The 21,279-nt window shown below is 43.3% G+C and overlaps 1 protein-coding gene across 1 annotated transcript in view; it reads right to left on the minus strand.

The window, feature by feature from the left end:
- Positions 1–21,279, minus strand: part of bru3 (CUGBP Elav-like family member bruno 3) — a 586,628-nt gene that overhangs the window by 465,561 nt on the left and 99,788 nt on the right. The window contains exon 2 of the mRNA XM_076624916.1: positions 20,156–20,238. The gene's annotated coding sequence lies outside the window, so the exon portion shown is untranslated. The remainder of the gene's footprint in view (positions 1–20,155; positions 20,239–21,279) is intronic.

Genomic DNA, 21,279 nt, shown 5'->3' on the forward strand with positions numbered 1-21,279 from the left:
TTGAAAGAAGAAATCAGGGCGGCGAAGAAAAATGGTGGGTACAACGTTGATTCTGAAAACCGTGGGATCCTCTCCCGTCCGTGTTCTCCAGGAGCATAAAATTTTCTAGGTTGACGACAGAATCAAAAATATGAAATATCCGAACTTGTATACCGAGGCCCCTGGATCGAGAGCGCGTTCGAAGATCGATATCTGATCGGAGCTGTCGCTAGAATAGAACCGCGAACACAAACTTCACAAATGGCCTCAGGTGCGACCAGAAATCATCCAACATTCGTAACCAAACGCGCGACATTGATCTTCCCACCGTGGATACATAGGGGGATATCGAACATTTCGAGGACAGTTTGCACGGGACGAACATGTGTACAACAAATCCTTTGGGATTATAGGCCGCATGGCTGAGGACGATGTTGAAATATGTCCGTGGGCAACAGATATCGCGAACCTTTGAATTACGACGGATTCGTAATCGAACGTTCGCAGTTAATGGCCGACTTGATATAATACGTCGTATCTATCGTAAACTACAAATATACTTTCCGAACACATAAATGCCATAACGTTCGACATGCCAACGATAGAATGTAAGTTGTGTAAAGTGCAGGAAGAAACTGCCTGCTATAGATATCGATACATTACGTTTCGCGTAATATAGAGGGTGGAGCACTTAACTTTATCACCCAATACACATCTTCCTCGTTTTTGTTGACGCGATGATATATTTGTGGAAAAAATCGTTCGAGCCAACCAGGCAAATATTATGATTTACGAAGCACGCTTATCGCGATAAACATTCTTCAACTATCCATCGACTTTCTTATATTATAATATGATATAGTATAGTATAGAAATATTTTACGCTACTAAAATTAGATCGGGATATCAAATTTTATATCCACAACGTAATACACGCTTGCTATTAAGTTATATCGGTTCTAAAATTACAATATTAAATTAGCTTCGAATGGCATATTTATACGGACCGAATTAAGAACCAATTTTTACCGATTCTAATAGAGAGAAGCGACTTACGTAGCTTATCGCTCGGAGTATCGATATTCTAGATCGAAGAAACTTAAAAATTCTATTAACATATTCGTTTAAGAAATATTTCCCTCTTTAGCTGCGTCGTTACATTTGTATTAGACGTACCCACTCGCATTTGAAAATGCTAAAACGATCCTCCTTTATCAATATTTAAACAACGTGTCTAAGACGACGTTTGATCTACGAACGATCCAGTTAAAAGATTTGTAGCGGCACAGGGGTCAAAGGACGACGCGACCTCTTCGCATAAACCTCTACGGATTACGCTTTCCATCTACTAGCAATACGTTTCATTATTTTTGACTACGTTTTACAATAGGGTCCAAGTAACCCTCTAGAACCATGTTTCAAGCTCAAATCGAAAACTTTCGCAGTCATAGAAACGTTCGCGGAAACAAATTAGGGACAGCGACGTTTAATCGTTGATCGACGATATTTGAAAATACACCGGTCGGAAATTCTAACGTGAATGTACGAGAAAATCATTAATCGCGGCCTGAAAAGTAATGTTGGTCGAATAAGCTCGACGCGATAACGTTTCGGGAAAAAATACAGTTGGCACAGATCCAGTCGTGTTTACTGTTGAAATTTGTCTTTGTGAGCTGGCTAGAAACGCGTGCACACGGCACACGCGATGTAACACGTACAATACCGAAACCGTGGGTCGCCTGAATTAAATATGCCTTCGTCACAGACCCACCTTTGCGGCTTTGCTGGTATAAATGCAATCTGGTGCCGTGAATACGGTAAATACAGAATAGGCGTAGGCTCGTGTGTACACAGATTTCATCGCGGTATAAAAAAAGAAAAACGAAAAAAAAACGCATTTTATTTATCCCGGTACATAAAGACTCGTCATATTTCATGACATGTAGCATCGAATGCTTGCGCTGAATGTCGTCGTGCTTCGAATATCGAACTTTTCGTTAGTCTAGCTCGTTAAAAGCTGCTCGTCCGTTAATATCGAAATGCAAAAGAGATATTACGGACGATCGTTATGTATACGCAATTTTTCCGTCATTTTGTAGCCACGCTCTTAAAAATGGTTCTTTCTTCACACGACATTTTACGGAACTTTGTAATATTCGTTGTACATACGTTTATTCGTTTTAACTCGATCGAGAGGAGTAAAAAGGAGTAAAAAGCAATGTAAACTTTTTGCGTAACGTTAAGGTTACAGAGACGAGATATGGAAAAATATACGAGAAAATGAAGGTGACCGGTAATTTCTTGGGGAGGGACAAATTGACAAAATAGGAGCAAGCAGTGGCGAAAACTTCGTAACCTAAAATGATAACTGCTTTCTGCGCGAAGTAACGCGTCGACAAGCCCGACGACGAGCGACGAGAAGTGCGAGGTCCTGCAATATTCACATGGCCCCTCGCTAGCTCTCCGCTCGCCTCTGTGTCGACCCTCGCGAAGAGGGTCTCCCTCCTCATCCTGCTGGAACACTTCATTTATCAGGTTCCGACATCTCGTCGGGTTGCCTGGATTTAATTACCCGAAACAAGTCGCCGAAGGGGATGACTCTCTGGCTTCTCTGGCAAACTAAACCAGAAAAGACAGCGAGGACGAAATGAAAGTACCAGGACGAATCGATCGTCGAGAGAGACAGGCCGGATATCGTAGACGAAACGTTGAAAGTGCTATAAATTACCGACTCGACGATCCTTTTTGGCGGCTCGCGATATTCGAACGCCAACCGTTCGAATACCAAGAAAGTTCGAAAGTTCGTCGTACGTATAATAGATTCCCTTATCGCGAGTATAACCAAGGGAAAATAATTATTATGAAGCGTACCATGATTAAGTCAATTAAGCAATCATACCGCCGTTGATATTACATCTTCCTCCGTCTATATCCCAGTACCTTCTCCACAAAGGCGAGTAATTATACAGGAACGAAAACTTTGTCGAGAGTCGAAGAAGGATGCCGGGGGTAGGTCGATTTCGGTGTACGCGAGGACAGTTTCACGCTGTGTCGTTGTAATTCGACGCGCGTGGCGCGGCAAAACCGAGCACGATTTGTCACTTTACGTCGTCGGAGATAACGGTTATTTACGGCGTTCGCGTGATTGAACTGTATTTCATAATCGCACTCCACTAAACCTCCATAGCGTAAAACGAAAGTACAAGGAGAAATAAAATAAAAAGGGAAAAAAAACGAAAAAAAAGAAGGAGAGAAAAAGAAAAAAACGAACGTTTACAGTGGCACCAACCGGGCAATACAAGAACAAGATTAATCGTTTCTACTTTAAAGTAGTATTCTACGTGAAAGAAATTCCGTTTTTTCCCATTAGCGCTTCGTAAACTTTTCCACAGCAGCTCGATGGAGCTAGTTGGTTGATAGGTAGCGAGGCCACGCCGGTACGCTAATGGTAAAATCTATGTCGTACATGACGCGATGGTCGTTGTTGTCGCACGGAAAAGCAACGGGCAGCGAGCCGCTAATGGCGTTGAACAAAAAGCTAGCCATAAACCTACGGTGGAGTGTAGCATCGTGCAGGGGCTGCGAGAAGGGTGTCACCGGTAGTTGATATCGCCTACTTCCGGCACGACTTCGCACACGGCAATTCCTCCCAGCCTAAAAGGTCCAATGCTCGTTTCCTTTGTGTACGAATTCCCAGCCACTATCACCGCTTCGCTAAATAAACGCTGCATCATTAATCCACCGGCTGAACTTCCTCGCCACTGCCCGCGAATTTGTACGACAATGGGGCTAAATTTCATGATTCCATAAATCACCCAGACTCGCGTGCTTCCAATGGTAATTACCATGATTTTCAATCGGCTACAGGTCCGAATTTAAATAACACGGAAGCTCATTGTCAAATCGAACTAACAGTTTAACGCGCGAAACTTGGAGATTTTATTTTGTTCGGCATTATTGTGGAAATCCCTGCTCAGCGTTCGATGTAATTTTAATCGACTCGATTGTTAAAATAGAGTTGACCCGCGTCGGCAACGCGATATTTCGCGCGTGTCGTTGCGCAGTGTAGAAAATTATGATCGTTTCCCTTTAACCGAATGTTCTGATAATCTATTTTACCGTGTCGAAACAAACGAGCAAAACGAACAAAAACATACAAAATAATCCCGTTCGATGATAAACTTTTCGGTATAGAATCGCCGAAATTAAACTATATATCGATTAAGTAATAACGGAATATCGTTGCGAAAATAATCGTGTGACATTTCGGGTAAATTAGGTAATAACGGTAAATTAGTAAAAAGTATAATTGGTCAGAGCAGGCTAAAGATTTCCATCATCAGGAAATTATTCAACATCGACGATCGATCGATTGTACATCGAATGTTCCGACACTTTACTTTCTCATAGGTGATTTAAAGTTGCGCGTAGTAGGTGCTTCGTGGCTCGCCATATTTCGCAAAACGAACGGACGTTGCAACGTTGCGAAACAATTTGTCGTGTTATTCGTAACGTTTCGAATAATCTTCGGTGTTTCTTCCCATTTGTAAGAGACAGGAAATTGAACAGAACGTGAGAGCTGGGTAGAATTGTCGTTGCGCTTGATTCGTTTTTAACTCGCGATAAACCTCTGCGTCTTTTCGTGGCCGTAGAGACGTTAAACAAACCGGTGGAAACGAAATTTGAACAACGTGGCGTGGAGCGGCGTAGAGCGAAGCGGTGCTGCGGGCCGAATCCGGGGTCTGGATGCCGGGGGGCGGGCAGTCGACCAAAAGTGTCTTTGATTTCCGGAGCGACCAGCGAGGGAGAGTTGCCGGTACACGAGAATGGCGCTTCATTGTTGCCCGCGCAAGTACGCAATTAATTTCTGTCTGCGTTCGCCGCGGGGGAATGCAAATACGCGGGGAGATTTTGCCGGAGTAATTCGGAAGTGGCGTGGTATACCGCGCGCATTATGCCGCTTTCCTCCTCTCTTCCTCTTCTCTATTCTCTCGTCGCGAACCTCTGTAGGCAGTCCGCGCGCAGGCTTTTCCTGGCCTGTTTACGCGACCGACAGCGTTTCGTGTATTTCAGCACCGTCTATACACAGTTATATCGTAGATGCGCACGAAACACCGTCAAACCCAGCCCAGTCACCGACGATCTCCCGAGGACTCGAAAATCTCCATTCCTTTTGTCGCTTTCGAACTTTCGATGAATAAATTGCACCGTAATTGCCATTTTCCTTCTTTCTTTGCCTCGGTTGGACTTTTCTCTTAAACGGTAAACGTTTCAAGACGATTCCGCTTGATATATCTTTTATTGTCAGTTATTATTGTCAAATTCCATTATAAACCGTGGCTAATCGGTTCAACTAACACGCGTAAATTTCAATAACGGGAAATTTACTGTTCCAAAATGTCCGCGCTTCTCACCTTATCCGAGAACGAGAGTATAGAAGAACGAACAACGGTGGGGCCTTTCTTTCCGCGACTTCACTCATTTCCGGGGTGATCCGCGTCACAAAGGCAACACGTTCCCGCTTAGTTTACCATTGACGAACAGTTGGAATTTAAAGTCAACTCCGACGATGCCCGTAACGGTTGCATCAATGGGCGTCGAGTTGGCACCGACGACGACGCGGTTTCACTCGATTGAAATTCATGGGGGAACGAATTTGTGGTTACGCGTCGTGAGAGGTAAGGAACAATTGTCGAAATACACGCGACCCAGTTTCCATTTACGTTTGTAACGGATAGGTGCCGCTTCAAGAACCCTTTTACAGTCCATGTTGATGTGTCGCGGCGCGCTATACCGGTACCGTAGTCATAGATACGCGAACAGTTCTGAAGCGTTACATCCGCAAATTGTATTGCTAATGCAACCAACATCTTCCTTTGGTTGCGACAGCCTTGCCTTTTAACCGTATGTCGCATCGATTTTACTACCGTGTGCGTTGTCGCGTGCCACTTCTGCGAACGAATGTTATTTTATGGCCCGGTTTGCCGCATGTTTAAGCGGAATGAATCTGCAATCAAAGTAACTTCCATGCAGATGCAAGTTGGTAAACGGCACGATAATCGGCGCAACGTGTGCGCGTGCTGCTTCGATTAACGCTTTCGTCCGAGTAAAATTTACAATGGTGCGTATTATCATTTCTAGTATAATTACGCCGTGTTCCTATATGAATGTAAATAATATGGTTGGGCCACCTCTGTTCACGGATGCAATTGGACACGCTGCGAAATTCATTATGATTTATTAAGTGAAAACCGCAAGGTAATTTAACGATATATGTAACTCCATGCACGTTGCTCGTACGAATTTGTCTGTACTTATCAATCGATTGCGAATTCTTTTTATACTGCATCGGAGATGAATTGTATTGTCTGTATATATGTATATACACACAAATTGGTACCTTTAGTTAATTTATATAAACGAGGTACAGTTATAAACGCGATAGCTTCTAGAAATAGATTCCAATATCGATCACGGAGCGAAGGAATAAGGCAATGTGTAGGCGTGTTTTACATTCGATTGGACAAAGTTACGTTAAACGTTGGATAACGTCAAAAAGATACGGAAGAAGCGTAAACAAAAATATCGAGGATGAAGATCGCCGATTAAACGTGGCCACCGGCTGAAGAGCATTAATCGTACACGAAACGGAGAAAATAATTTAATTTGAAAGTAAAAACGCGATCCGCTTTGCAAGTCTGATGGTGGCCCATTGTTTCCGAGCGCCACTAAGAATATCCTTCTCTTGCTCCTCTCTCGAATGTGTCCGCTTTTCTTCTCTTTCTCCTCGCCCTCCGTCGCCGTCTACCGTAGCCTCCTCTCCTTTGTATAATCAAAACTCTCGAACAAATTTTCATATTGTTTGCGATTCAATTGGACAGGCAATTTCCGAGTCGTCTTTGAAAATATCTTCTCTCCTCCGTCGTCGATCCCGCTTCAACTTGTCCGCTCTTCGCCACTTTCCCCGTTTTCACCTAAGTGCACCGCAAAGTATACGTACTTAGTCAATGAAAACAAGTCCATGCTCCTCCGCTATTTATCTTCTCGATCGATACCGGTTCGTTATCTTAAATCCAACTTTTCCCGTTCGTGCTTTTACAGCGCACTTCGGATGACTTCCCTAAAACTATCGTTTCACCTTTCTTGCCATCGAATCAAGCAGCCGATCTTTTTGTGTTTTCCGATCGTTTGACGATAACATCCGCGTTCGCGGAATCGTTTTCGATGAATAATATAATCGAACGATTTAACCGAAATCGATATTTAACCACGTTAAACGTGTGTACTATCAATCTTTAATCGTACAACCGTTGCACCAAATTTAACAGTGTATTTGCACGTGCAACGATCGTGTGTCATTCCATTAATATTGCCACTACCAATTTCCATAAACGAGAAAAGAATCCTTAATGAATGTTGTCATTTATCTGTCCAAATTATCGAACAAAAAAATGTCGTTAAAGCGACGCGTGGAACGTTTACGGCCTCATTATGGTTCTATAAGAAGAATGGAAGTGGTATGAGACAGTGACGGATCAGACACGGAAGTTATAAGAAGATAAAAATACAAATTTATTATGGTTTCGCTGGAGCGACGTTGCAATAGTTACATTGTGTTTCTCATATAAACAATTTTCATCGAGACCCGAAAAAATAACCTATACCGTCCCCAGCTGCCAAACACTGAGAAAGAAAATTATACTAATATCCTGCAATTTAAATCTGTACAACCAACTGACTGGTCGTATTTATATATTTGTGTGCGTTCAGATCGTAGATAGCAAGTGTAGTGATATGAAATCGCTGCAGCCAGGATGTAGCATAGCCCAGTTGGTGCGAAGCCAACAACGACGACGCGAACGAAACAAGCGAAATATTTATAAAAACCGCACGTTGTACTTCCACGCAGTTGTTTTATTACTATAATTCATCTCTCGCGGTGCACGTCGCATATCTCTTTGTCCGCGCTTTTCTTCCAACTAACATTTATACATTTTTAATCCACGCTGGACTTTGCCGAATTAAAGCGAAAGATAGGTAAAAGGAATATCTCGTGTAATTTTAATTTTAACGCGTTTAAAATACCCGATAATTACGCGTCGAACGATCGCTATCACGTTCGAAAAATTCATCTTCGTTATTTTCACCTGCTTGACAAGTTCCGATAAATCTTCGCTTCAGGATGGCTGGGATGTCAAAGGGAATTCGTCTAATCCGTGGAAGTTGGGAATATTATGTCGGAGGTTAACCCGAAACAGGGTAAAGGGCATTATAAATAACGAAAGGATCTGGAAAAGCAGGTCGCATTTCTCCCATTTTCTGGACGTTCCTATGCCAGTGGTGGCAGCCTGGACACGTCCCTCTCTGACGGAAGGCAGAAGGAGAACCAGATTAGAACCCGACAATCAAGCCAATTATACACTCCGGTGACGCTGACCCAGCTCCTCTTCCAGCTTCTCTGTGTCCACTGTCTCTTTGTTCCCTCTTCTCCTCCCTTTCTTCGTTGAAACCTACAAGGTTCCGGTTCCTGCTACGGCAACCGGTACTGCGGTCCTACTCTGGAAACTCATCAGACCTGCCGTAATCCCGATAGCGAACGAGACCCGAACGAATTGCTAGCGAAATTAAGCAGCTCGTACGAGACACGTCGAATATATGAGAAAGTATATTGTTCCCAAGAGGAGATATCGAGACAGCGTCACCGAAACCGTATCCTTTCCTTCGTCTTCGGTTATATGAAACCAAATCTACAACGTATGCAACACGAAACCATAATTTAACGATATTGTATCCCCTCGAGTAAAAGAGCGTCAAGTTAATACGAGTGACGTCGTTTAAGCACAGTACAGATACCTCTACGTGGAAAATGTTCGACTCTCGTAACGTTGAAAATCGCAAATCGATTTTTGCTTCAATTTTAACGTAATTACAATTTTACGAAGAGATCGGTCGCTCTCTAATCGGTCGTAAACGCGTAAAAAAACGAATTCGGACAAAGTTGGACGAACGTTTTACGAGTACGGTTGGCGAACTAATGTCGCTAGTTTCACTGGATCATTAACAAGGAGAAATCGTAGATAATTATTAGTTGGAATTACAAGGAAGTAATACTGGAAACGAGGTTTATGTACGAAGATGAGGTTACTTTTGCAGATGCTGACCATGCACGAAACTCTTTAAACGTGGCCATAGGCGAGAGCGGCAGTTTAACGCGCTCTGTCATTTGACCTGCATGTAGGAAAAAGTGGATGAGGAGAACGAAAGGAAAAGTGAAGAACTTGAACGGTAACCTCCTCAGAGACGTTTCTCCCCAGACCGGAACAAGACGAGGAAAGATCGGTGAGGGTCCATGTCTAGAGAATCTACACTGAGCGGCAGATTGCAGCCCAGGCCTTTGGAGGATCATCAAATTAGCGGAAGAGTCTTTGAGGGCACCTCGTAGAGGTGGCCAACTTGGCTGGCTCGTCATACTCTCTCTGTTGGAATTATGCCTCCCCTTCTTACCTCTTTCGCGACCTTTCCGCGAATAGAGTTGCAAACTTCTGCCTTCTCCCTTCCAGGCCAAAAGAGACAGAAAAGAGGCACATCGTACCCTCTCGTTTTTCTTTCCTGGCTCCTTTCTTTGTTTCTGTCTTCCTTCCTTCCTTTCTTTCTTTCTTTCTTTCCCTCTTTCTTCCTAATGCTGCCTCTTTTACTACTTTTACAGCTACGACGCTAATGCCAACTGAATGCAACTGAAGAAAATTTTCTCCGGAGCTTCAGTACCCAAAACGACTGAACCGACCTACGCTTTCCGCACCGTCTAGATATAAATGAGGGAACTTTCAAAAGCTGCCGAGAAAAGACGTTAGAACGAAACAGTTTCAGTGGTCGAGTGTCTCTATGTGACTACGTTTATGTATCGTTGGAATAATTTTTGAAGTTGGAACGTTCCGTAGCTGTCTCATGTTTAATTCTTTCGTTCTTAAGCTACTTTTCAACCCATGTACCGTCAACCGGCTATTGTACCGCTAGACTCGATCAGCCTTTCAAACCTACCAATGCGACGTAACGCGATGACCCTGGTCTTGCTGATACCGTTGGAATATTCGCGAGTTTAACGTATTTCCAAATTGTTTTGTTTTTATACAATCTCGCGCCGGATGTTTGACGCGTTTAAGCGTACAAAGATTTATAATAATCTCGAAAATAAAATGCCGGTACGATGGAACCAGTAGAAAATTTGGACATACGTGGCAAAGTTAGCTGCCGCGATACGGATATTTTTAACCCAAGGTGGATACGCTCGCGAGCGCGCGCGAAAACGCGCGTCTGTCTACACGCTCGCTAAATGCACATGCATACATGGATACACATAGAAAACGCGTGAATGTTTTATCGCAAGTTAGCCCTTTGCTACCCTCATGCAATTTACTCCGAAACCCGTATGTCTGGCCTGCAGCACAGAAACTAGGGCAGAAACACAAAGCCTGCCCACTGCCTGAGCGAGATACCAGTAACAATACCTAAACGCACAAGGGAAGGACGCCTTTTTCGTCCTTTCCAACCTCTCGTTTATAGGAACGGGTTTGGTTGGCCTATCGCTGATAAAATTGTAAAGCCCCGGAACTGAATATTTTTCCACTACTTGATGCATCTAACCTTGTGGCAATCGTCCGCTTTGTATTGACGTTATGCAAAATCCTTTTAGACCCATATTCAGATTAGATACGTATATATGAAAAAACTTTACCAATCACGTGTCTTTTTATTAATTCATTAACGCCGTTCAGCAAGTTATCTTTCTGGAAAAATATGTTTTACTTGCATCGGTCGGCCGCTGTATACATTTCATTTTAAATCATCGTCCTGCGCGATGTAGCAACAAAAAGATTCACCAGGACTGCAACGTGGCCGATAGCTATACAGAGAATCTAGATCTTGCGTTAGAAATTCATAGTTACGCGTGGTTCGCTTGCCTTGCTACTCGATTCGATCGATATGACGTCACACATCTTCGTGGTAATTTTAACCGTCCGACCGAACGAGGACCGAGAACATCGAAGTCGGATCTCCTTCGAAAAGTTAAGGGAAACGCGATGTTAGCCGGCCTGTCTCACTCGCCTAAATATTTAGATTGGTCACGTGCTGGCAAAGAGATGGCGAGATGATTTAAGCAAATGCGCGATTCGACGAGGGACGAATACACGATCGGAAAATTTAGCGACCACGGAAAGCAATAAAAATTGCTTTTCGTTGAAAAATCCAACCGACATTTCTTCTAATACGTTTATCGTTCAGAGGACGGTTAAACAACAAGATCAACCCATTACGGATTAACGTTGCACCCGACTCCACCTATTTCGTAATCATTGAAAATGCACTCTATAAAGTGTATACAGCGTTTTAGTAGGAATTATTATTGTTTATTTATTGCACACCTTGATCCGCGCGGAATATCATAAATATTAGATACTAATCTTATGCCAGCATGGAATATATGAACGAATAATGCATTGTATTATATTTTTTACTCTACCACTACTAGTATTAGTATATTCGTTACAGTTACTATTAAATTACTGAAAAGTTGTCGACAGCGCTGAAAATACACTAGTCGTTTCCGAGAATGAGTATCGTTGATAAGTTTTCGGTAGTTTAATACAATGAAATTCACTGTTTAATACTTTCAAGATTTACGACTTTGTATATACCTCTTAAAACGAATTTCTCATGTTTTTAAATCGTTGGATTTAGAAATGATACCGAGGGATTAATGTTATTGCTTCTCCAACAGTAAAGCCTTTACCTTTTTTCTTACGTTTTTCCTTTATACTTCTTACCGAGTTAGCTATGGCATTTATTCAACAATGTATTTTATTATCCAGTACCGCTGAGGAACCGAGTTCCCGACACTTGGTGAAGAAAATAGGTTTTAGTTCACGAACGAGGGGCGCGTCCTTGTTTGTTCTACCATCGGTAAAGAGTTTCGCGCAATTCCTATTTTCCGCATCTTGATGTTTTCCATGGTTACACCGAGGCAAATAAAGTTTTCTCAATTTCCACAACCGGTGCCAGCGTGTGACTGCAAGTACGTCACCTACTTCGGGATCGAGGAAAGTCGATACCAGAGAACGGTTCGAGAAATCTTGCTCGAATATCGTCGCGATTCATTGCCGAAACGAGCTTCGTCCGATCAAACTTCTAAAAGTGGGATATTATTTCCTTGCCGTACGAACGCATTCAATTTCCGTTTCATATTCGTTCGTTTTTGTCCCCCCTCGAATGCAAAAGACTAGTCGCGGATGTGTTAGTTTAATTTTTATGCTCGTGTTTATAACCTCCAGTAGATTTCCTGGCAAACGGAAAACGTCCATAAATGGTCAAGCTTACGAAACATTTCGATGAAAAAGATAAAATTTTTTATTTCGCATAGTCCGTAGTTACGTAAAGTTGGATAAGACATATTTTTGTAATGAAACTTACAAATATCAAGAACGTTCTCTCTCAAAATCTTCTCAAAATCTCTATTCGCGGTACGAATTAAAAAACGACGGAACAGAAAAATTCTGAACGAAATGCGCACCCTTCGCGAATCAGTTCCATTGTCATCGAAGATAAAGGTACTTTGACATCGCCATTATCAAACGGTTAAAGTACGAATGGTTGGAATCGAAGTCCGTTTCCCCGAGGGGGCTGGTCCATTTCGAGTTAAAGCGCAGCACGGTCGCGCGCCCGTCAGAGCGTCGAGTCATCCCGCAGAATCAAAGCTCTGCACAAATTGGCGTGCCTGATCAGGTTAGTAGGAAGACCGGCCACCCCCTTTATCGACGCGTGGAATTTTCAATTTTCCAGAATAATCGGCCGAGTGCGTTTCGCCGTTGGCTCTCTCTCTCCGCATACACACGACGCGAGAAAACGCAGTTGCTTTGAAACCACGTGAAAAGTATAAAGGTCGCGGGCAGGTGAATTCTCGAATCGCTAGCGCCAGAGTACGCGGATGAGTCGATAAGTGCCGGCTCCCTCCATGATTTGCATGACAATCGGATAGTCATCCGTCCAGTATTGTCATCTATGATCGTCGCGAAGTGGATATGCCCGGTGCATTCTCAAAGGAAAAGGCCTTCGTTTCCTACCATACCCACAAGCGTGTGTGCTTCATCCGAGCTTTTATCATGTACCCCGGCTCTGTCTCTCTATTTCTCTTGCCGTTCCCTTCGTGCACACATTCTGTACGGCATCCCGTCATGCTCTCGACCTGGCAAGTTGAGAGCCCTAATTAAATTCAGTCTGGGTACTCTTACCGAGCGCGGTCCATCGTTCATTAAGCGTCGGATCAAAGTGATATTCCCGTAAAGTAGTTCCACTTTGTGGCGAGGGTTCACCCTGCCTATACCTATCATCCCTTACCTTTCCCTTTACCTCATCCCAGCCAATCTCGCGGAGACAGCACCCCGACAGTCCATCGGCGTTTACTCTAGAGGCATAGGTGAATCTTTAACGTAACCATCGTACGAATGATTAATTACTCGATACACCGACCGTGGTCACCTTGCTGCTAGTTAACTATGTTTTCGGTTATTTTAATCGTATTCGAAAGATTATGGAAATATCGCGTTCCCCTGTTTCTTCGACGGGACATATTCCCGTTATCGCAAATATATCAGGAAATATTCTTAGCGCGGACGGATGCTACGAGTTTTAGGTATATACGTATTAGTCGCGAGAAGACAAACTGACAGCGATAAATAGCGTGAGAAACTACTAAATATATTAATAGACAGGTATTTAGCGCAGTTGGCAATATATTTCCTCGATAGTTTCACATTATCACGAGAATGCCCTTCGCGTCCTCGTAGGATTAATGGCCTCCGAATGAGCCATAGAAGGCAACGACGTGCAGCTGTTACGCAGCGGCACGGTGAGTAATTAGCGACCATAGCAATTCCCTGATCGTTAATAACGACGCATTACATATAATATAATAAAATTAGAAGCGTGGCATCGACGATTAAGGACAGCGATGCAACTTGCGCGCGCAATAAGACCGCTTTAGCGCAAGCAACGCGCCTCGAGAAGAAAAAAACAAACGAAGAGTAATGCTCCGTACCATCATGAATTCGTCGTAGAGGTAGGAAATCTCCGGGTAGGTTATAAAATCGACCATGATGTTGTAGCACGAACGTGTCAACGAATTATCACTGCTGTCGAATGTCGAACTATAAAGCACTATAACACTGGAACGACAGAGCGACGCTGCTTATGAAACATAAACGGACTATGGATGAAATAGCTGGTGAAACGAAAACGTGGCTTTGGTAATCAAAGTTCTCTGCCAGCATTCGTCGAAACTAGGAGACAGGATGTATCTCGAATGCCGGCGTGTTACTTGGAACTGCTACTGCGCAGAATCACTACACAGCACCGCTTCACTTACAATACTTCACAAACACTTGGCGCGATTCAATTTCTCCGGATATAGATAAAATCGAGTGCCTGTAATCGCGCGTAGACTCGCACCTTTCGTCACATCGATATATTTACTCTTCGTTAACTAACCGGTCTTTGAACATTTTTATACCAACACCCAAAAAAGCACGCAGCACCAATGCCTCTGTGATTCACACGGCACTAAACGTTTACCGGTGTTTACGCGTAGCGATGTTTACGCGAGCGCGCCGCGATCGTTTTCGGACTTTCTCAACCGCGCACGAATACTTAAGGATCACTGTTGTTAATTTCACGACGGCCGCGTGCCACGTATTTTACCAGGGCCGATATGTACCAACTCCGGCGAAAGCAGAGGAAAGAATGGGAACATAGAAAGGCACGGAAGGGCGCATATAACTACGACTGGCTTATTGTCAGGGCCGTATCGTGGAAGTAGAAACGAAAGGTCCACGAGACACCCGCAAGGATAGAAATGGGCAGCTTTATGCGCAGACGAGAGATAAAAGAGGGACCAGAGTAGACAGATATATACACGTATATATAGGTATATAGAGGGAAACGAGGACTCGCAAGCCCACGCTTGCGAACGAAAGCACAAGGGAGAGTAAGCTCGGTCACTGAGGCGTCGCCACTCGGCTTGCTTCCTCCGGAGTGACTCCCTCCTTTACTTCTAGTCCCCTACCATTTCCATTCCATCCCTCCTTAACCTCCTCCACCTTCTTCTTGTTCTTCCACGTCATCTCTGTCTTCGCGTCTTTACCTCGCGAAAACGACCTTCTTCGCGAGGCATAACCACGGAACTTTCTCCTAATTGTTTGATAGCCACCGTTCCGCTACGCCCCTCCATAATCGTTAATATAATAATCATATAATTTAACGAACGCCATAGATGTAGCTCTCCGATGTAATTGGTGACTGAAATTTTTAGAAACATCGTGCCTTCTCGCTCAAGCGCCAGAAAATCGTCTGTCGACAGTCGAAAGATATCGCCAGGCAATCTAGGTACATACATGCGTTTCTCTGCGGATTTTCCGCCAACAACGTATGCGGACTGACTGCGAACACGTGTCTACGGGCAATTGTCTGTCAATCTGGACTAAGCTTAATTCCATTACTCTCTTGCACGTAACAAATTACTATCGAGCGGAGACGGTCGAAGATTAACTGCGTCGAATTAAAGATTACACGCACGTTCGAACGATAGCCGACGTTTTCTGTGCGACTCCAGGGCTACACGGTGCTTAATGAATTACGAATAACGGACAGTCAGAAGCATCGAAATCGCAGAAATTTCGTTGGAGTCGAGGGCGGCGCAGGTGCACGCGTAAGTTACAAAAACTTCGTTAGGGAGGAATGCAAACAATGCCCGATCCGAGCTGTTCGGCTCTTTTCTCTGCGTTTTTTTTTTTTTTTTTTGCTCCTTTCCCGCTACGCTCCAGGCTTTGCACGCGTAAGTATCGTTTCCCTCGTGAAAATTCGCGCCAATTCAAAGCGCCCCGTCGTCCCCTTCGCTCGACGGGCGTCATTGACAACTAGTCGGAGTTCAACGTTTCTTTCCTGCGAGTTAGCGAACCCTGTAGCATACCGCCGCCAATTACACCCTCGTAAATCGGGCCGCCAATTTGTCAGTCGTTCGCAATCCGTCCTTCTGAATTTCTGATCGCACCTTAGTGCGTCGCTCTAACCTATATTCGCTACTTAATTCCGCTCGTAATTTCGGCGCGATGAAGAAGGGCTTCCGACCGCAAAAATATCGATGATTAGCGAATAGCCTGGAAACCGGATCGTAACTTTTCCACTTCTATGTCTCTGTTTTAATATCTATTACGTACGATTTCCATACGATTCTCTGAATAAAAATAAAAAGATATTCCTTCTTATCACATCCTATGTCATACGTATCCCTGTTTATAAACTTTTATGTAACTTTTTTGAAAAATCTAGCAATAAGGATATTAATTAATTTCATTAAATATATACCACTAAAACTTCTATGTAAAGCATTAAAACGTAAAAACTAGGAGCATCGTTCTCGTCCGTACGAGACTACTTGTTTCGATTCAACGATATTATTCCTCGACGCTATATTCGAAAAAATTAAATAAAGAACGTTATATTTCCGATCGAATTCACCACTGAGAATCTTTCTGTCGCCGGCAAAATACCACCGAACAGCGGTAACATCTGGCGATCTGTTAATGTAGAGGTCGACTAGACCAACACTGCAGCCAAGGCGGGGGCTGAGTTGACGAGCAAAGCAAATAAACAGGAATTAAATCTGGAAGGCTTTATCGTAGGAAAATGCTCCGAGATTTCTCGTGGAAAAAATATATATCGCGTACAATATAAAATAATATAATATGTAACGTAAAAAGTGAAACGGTGAGTCACCGTTGGCGATGAATTGTCGGACACGTGAAAAGCCCATTAAACCTTACGAAGAACCCATCGAAACAACGATGAGAGCGATTCGGAATAAAGATTAGCTGTAGTAGCTTAATTACACGATTGTATATCTGCGAAGAATATTTCTAGACAAGAAACAAGGTATGACTACAGCTAAATTCAGGACCGTTCAGGCTCGTTCACGAGAAGATAAATAAAGGTCATTGTAATTGAACGTTTTGAAATAAAAAAATTTAAGTTAAATCTAGAGTGAAAAATGACTCAAACGATACAGATTCGATGATTCATAGATTCGATGGAAAATACTATTCATTATATTTATGACTAACAATAAGGATCGGTAAACAGTACTTTTTATATACATAGATATGTCATTCAATGTAAAGAAAATCTATATTAGATTTAAGATCCTGTAGATGTAATACTATTTTAACTCGTCAAATATGTCGTTGTTTTTAGTAAGTCTATTTCACATACATACATATAAGATACAGTTCCATCGACTATACGAAACACGCACATACACGTACATCTTTTCTCTCATTTATAACGCAAATTAAAGCGGAAATTGCGCGTAAAGAACGAAACGCACAACATTGCCATTACATCAATAACGACGTGTGTCCTCGTTTTATATGCCCCGAGGTAGATCGATGTAATATGAAAATTGGGTGCAATCCGAATAATAAATAATAATTTTCCATTTAGCAAATGAAAAGAACAATTTGAAGCGTGTCGCGTGGAAAATCAGCGCGTCTCTTATTCCAGCCAACATGGAATTTGGATCTACGATTCCGTATTTTCATCTCTAATTTCCAGCAAAATTTAATCTGGTTCTGGTGACACACGACGGAAACTTTCGGAAAGATGAGCCCAGATTGTAAGTCATACATGAAGCAAGTTTGTGTAAAACAAACGCGGCCGTTAAGATTAAGTTTGCCGGGAACAATGATTTTCGACGTAGTCAAATAGCTGGAACAATTCGTCAAACAAGTCTGCCGCTATAAGTCGTGCACGCTACAACAGAATCCGTGAGAAGTATCGCGATAACGACCGGAAGTGGGATACCAAATACTTTCTTTCGGGGTTTCGTGCGAGCGTGAACAAGCGCGTGCGCACGTGCAACGATCGCTTCCGTAGTAAGCATAGGCTAAGTATAGCCGGTTAGCCACGGGCATTGTTATTGCTTGCACAGCGGGAGCGTTCGCTCGCGATCCCTGTTTATGAAGGGTCCGCGCTGCTTGCCCGAGTTATGGTCTCAGGTGCGTCCGAATATTACAACTTGGATCGGTCAATCAACAAATGACCAACGTCCTAAATATAGGTCGGACGTTTATTCAAAACGCGTATATAGAATTGTAAGAAATTCCGAACTCGATTAATCCTTCCGTTTATAGGGTACGAACGTTTATGTCCATTGAACAAAACATCCTCGTAAATCGGTAAACGTAAACAGGTATCAGGTAAACAGGTCAGCCATTGCTGGAAGAACATCTAAAACAACCTATTACCTTTACGTATACCTCATTTATAACAACAAACATCGTTATACCTGTTAAAAAGCTAAAAGATTTAATCACCTTGCGTTAGATTTAATTAACGACGTTAATCCCTTGTATTTTCGAACAGCTCGAGTTTCACGAATAAACTACAGCGAAGTATCTTCCCCCGACGGAACAGCATAAAAATGTCAAAAATTTCGAAACGGTCCACGTCGATGGACACTCACCGGAACGCTCGAAGCAATTGAAGAGAATTTTTTTTCGTGTTTGGTCAGCCCTGTGAGCGTGTGCTCGGACGTATGCCCGTAGCGACGCAAAAATGCGTCCGTATATACCCGTATATGCGTCTGCTGCCTCTTCATAAAGTCATAACTCAGCCAAGCCCCCGGCACATCTCTCGGCATAACATTTAAAACGATTTCCGCTGGCAGCAGTGCCAAGACCGGAGCTGCGTTGTTTCGGGGATAGATTAACGAAACATAACGCCAGTACTCGCTACGGACTTCCAAGGGGTAGCTTGGATAATGGGAAGGGGCGTGTTGGCACTGCTCTGGCAGTTAAGCAGTGTTCAGTGCCGGTACTCGTAGTCTTCAGCCCCTACGGTTACGATCGATGGAAATTTTTAAGAGAGCTATAGTCCATTTGCTTCGAAAATATGCAACAAGGTAGATGATTTCATTCGAGGTTAGGTTTGTCAGTGAGATTTGCCAGTGAGATTTGTCACACGTAAACCGCCCAGTGATATCGATTAAAAGCCACATATGCCGATGAAATAAGACTTTAATTAGCAGTTGCGAGGATTAAACGGTACGAAATTCATATAAAACTGGAATAAGAATCCGATGCTTGGTGACATTTCGATAAACCACAGAGACAATCGTTCCCCTCTCGTGGGTTATTTATACTGTTGATCGTTTTCAAGTTGTAGAAGGTTTCTTCGCGCCGAAAGAACGAGTCAACGGATTGATTCGATAGAATTCTCGTGCGATCGCTGTTTCTCTCGGATCGCTGCTTGCGGGGGAGTCCCGACGTTCAAAGTAACGCGTACGTACGTATATACACGTTGGCACATAATATCGTTATACGCAGCATGAAACGCAGACGCGACTAGTTACGCGTTTCCTGGGACTAACCGTGAAAAGAGGAACGCAATCTCATATTTGTCGGGGATACGAATGCGTATAGCCAGCCCTGGCATTTGTAGAAGGCGCACGGAAAGTCTGATGATACATCGTGGACTCTGCGAGTTGCGCCCTCTGGTCCCCCGCTCTCCTTTCGACTCTTACCATCGGCCCTCCATTCCCTTCCTAACTACCCTTTCGGCGTTAAGAGATTAACTTGTCACGCCGGGCCATTTTAATATTCCGGATCGCGGGGTGAATCGCTGGAATTTGCCTGGAAAACGGCATACGGCTCCGCCAGCGATAAGTATCTGTTAACGTCACTGCAGCTTTGCCCGCTCCCTTTTTTTCTGCGTGAAACTGTACCGAATAAAAATTACGGCAGTTCATTTTCGCGCGCGTTCGATGGCTATTCGATGAAGCGTCGCAAGAAACCGAGACAGACAATTTTTTATTTTCCAAGTTCACCGTTGATTCGAACGGTCAAAACGGCCTTTAGTTTACAAACGAATTTCACGATCAATTTTTACCGAGCAACTTCCATACATATGTTCGCGAATATGCGAGTATTTCGAGAAACGCGGACACTCGTAAGGAAACATTTAGATAAGGCAATCACGGGTTGACGTAACCCACGTACCATACAGTAAGTCGGTTCACCGGTACGCGAGAAAACCGAAAGGAGGTAAATTGTGTTCTAAATGTGTAAATACTTACCCCTGGTAAAGTCCGCTTCTCATGCAGAGCGTTCTGGGCACTGATTGCGCTGTCACGACTATAGTAGGTGAGAAATGCACAGCCTGAAACAGAGTAGAAAACAGCAACAGTTAATCAAAACTGGGACAAGATTTTACCAGATTGCTGGGAAATAAATGGTCGATAATTATTCGCATTCTTAAATCGTTATAATTCGTATACACTTTATTTCTCATCACTTTTTAAATTAAAAGCATCAACCGCAATTTACGCAATGATGCGCTAGTCGATCGTTTCTTTCCCACCTTACTATTCATAGTAATTTTCGTTCAATTCGTTAATTTCTCTTCAAAGGCCGAGAATCGAAACAAAAAGTAAGCGTGCACGGGAAACGTTCGTGTGAATTCCAGTAAGAAACGCAGATGGAAAAATATCGTAACGTTAATCGCAATCGCGGCGAACAAGAATTACGTATTTACAAGTTCTGTGGGAAATGAAATCTATATGGCAGGTTTATCTGGAAGGTGATAAAGTGCACCCTTGGCGTCAACCTTTCGCATGCGTTCACCATCCGCCCAACATTTACGTGACGCGAGTCAATGCGTCACAGTAATTAGATATAAGCGATTGAAACTTTTCGCTGCATAATTACTGGCGCGGCCACATTAAGAAAACTTCTGCGTTATAATTTTTTCAACGCGTCGTAGGCAACGTGCGACAAGGAAAGGGGTGGCAAGGCGTCACAGAAACGTTCGCCGGAAATGTCCGTACATCACGCAGTTGCGGAGTCGACTGAATTCTTCGAACTTTTTGGTTCGTCGTACAGGAATGAACGTGACGTTTCCATGGGGAAACTTGTTGGATAACCCTCCCGAAGATCGTTTCCTGCTAAATTCGCGAACAACGTTTCACACACGACGGTTGTCGAATCTTGACGACGATCTATCAAGAATCAAAACGCATTATCGATCGATAATCGTGATATTACATTAGTTAGGTCGACTGTTATATTATGCTGACGTATCGCTCATCTGTCTTTTCGTTATGCTATCAACATTGTTACGTAAGAATCCCCGTGTAGTAACACGAACTGCCCCCTACACTCGCGCAAATTTCTCGCTAGCGAGAACAAGTTGTTGTCTCAC

The sequence above is a fragment of the Bombus vancouverensis genome, chromosome 15 (assembly GCF_051014615.1).
Source record: "Bombus vancouverensis nearcticus chromosome 15, iyBomVanc1_principal, whole genome shotgun sequence".
Classification (NCBI taxonomy): domain Eukaryota; kingdom Metazoa; phylum Arthropoda; class Insecta; order Hymenoptera; family Apidae; genus Bombus; species Bombus vancouverensis.